The sequence below is a fragment of the Branchiostoma floridae genome, chromosome 3, assembly GCF_000003815.2.
Source record: "Branchiostoma floridae strain S238N-H82 chromosome 3, Bfl_VNyyK, whole genome shotgun sequence".
NCBI lineage: Eukaryota > Metazoa > Chordata > Leptocardii > Amphioxiformes > Branchiostomatidae > Branchiostoma > Branchiostoma floridae.
In genome coordinates this window covers 5390053-5391660 of record NC_049981.1, presented here as the reverse complement: position 1 = coordinate 5391660, position 1608 = coordinate 5390053, and the positions used below count along the sequence as shown (strand labels likewise).

General features: G+C 42.4%; 1 long non-coding RNA gene across 3 annotated transcripts in view; it reads left to right on the top strand.

The window, feature by feature from the left end:
• Window positions 1-1608, top strand: part of LOC118410898 — a 9939-nt gene that overhangs the window by 6488 nt on the left and 1843 nt on the right. For 2 of the 3 annotated variants that reach the window (XR_004830615.1, XR_004830616.1), the window contains exon 2: window positions 1368-1465. This is a non-coding gene — a long non-coding RNA (uncharacterized LOC118410898). Of the gene's footprint in view, window positions 1-648; window positions 728-1367; window positions 1466-1608 lie in introns of those variants that run through there. The other variant, XR_004830614.1, reaches the window with a different exon arrangement.

Sequence of the window (1608 nt, the reverse complement as noted above, 5' to 3'; positions counted from 1 at the left end):
TCGGACAATTTGCTGACTTATTACCGCCATGCGTCACAGGGGAATGATACATGCAGACACCATCCTCATGGGCCCACTCTTGGCAAGAGCCACTCACTGGAGAAAATTGCCCCTAGGTGGAAATATTGAAGTGGCTATCAAGCCATTACGGCAAGGCGCTAGGATTTTGCGTGTCACTAACTGACGTATTCTCGGCAAGAAGAGGACTTTAGCTAGCCATCGTCAGAAGATTGGTTGCCATGGTAACGTAGATGAGTTGCCATGGCAACACGGACAGGTCTAAATCTCAGGTTATCCTCTAAACTGATGAAACTGTCCACACACGTACATGAGTTTGTCAACGACGTTCTTTGGAGACTTAACAACAAGTTGCAAATTTTCGAAATGAATAAATCGTTTAAAATATACCAGAATTTGAAAGCGTATTTAGTTAGATAGCAAATATGATAATGAAATCAGCATTCATTGTACAAATATTAAAGAAGACAAGCGTATATGCTCTGGGCACTGAGAAATACCCCATTATTTTTCCGCCTACGTCATAAGATTATTTCACGAGTGTAAACATACAGGTGTGCATCACCCCTAAACTTGTCAGAAAATGGTTCAGCCCACAAAGTTAAACTTAAACTTAGACCAAACACACAAAAACGCGTCACAAAGAATTAAACCGTCAGGCAGTCGAGACTAGAGCGCTGTGGTAGAGAGGCGGTCCAAGCAAAAACAGGTCCGGAGTTTCTGCACTCTACTATACACTTTCCGTGCTTTCTTTCTCAACCCTGAAGCACAGGTAATGTATTTACATGTACAAGACACATACATAAGATAACTGTAATGGTTTTAGCATCTCTATGTTGAGAAGTGCAACCGGTGAAGTGTTCTGGACCCGACTGACTAGGGTAACGGGGGAGCTGGGGTCAATGGTCGGATTGTTTTATACTTTCACTTGTTTAGATCATTTTTGTCATATGTGAGAAAGACTCTCACAACTTCTTATGTAGAAGGTGTCGGTGGATACTATTAGTATACCCAGTAATAGAGCAGTCTTTTACAGTTCACATTGATCAACAGGACTTTGTTTCACTTTCTCCCCTTGCGAACCGTTTAACTTGTTTTTTTCCTCCATTTTCTTAGCCTGGAATCTAGCCTTATGAGCTACATGTACGTCTGCAATCGCTGATCGCTGTTATGCCAGGAATAGATAAAGCTTACATGGCTGACATTCAGGCTAACATTTTCTACCATCTATTCAGTCCTCCAGGAAAACTTGCTGCAGGCTTCTATGATGCAGAAATGGTAACGCAAAACGAGGTACTATATTTTTGCTATTTTACACTAGTGATTCTCCTGTTTTTGCTCTATTCCAGCTAACATGCGGCTGGCAGTGCGGGCACTAGCGCCGGTTGTTCGGGACGGCAAACTCAACACGTACGTCAAACAGAGCAAACTCTGGAGACCTGGAGAGGTGAGAGACCTGTCAAAAATATAACAAGTTCAAAAATATAACAAGGTTTATAACTTTGTCTCAATCTCTGCATTCCTTTCTCTCGCTTTTGGGGTCATGCTTAGGTCACAATTGTGAAGGTGCCCTAGCCTCCGTTGCAGTTT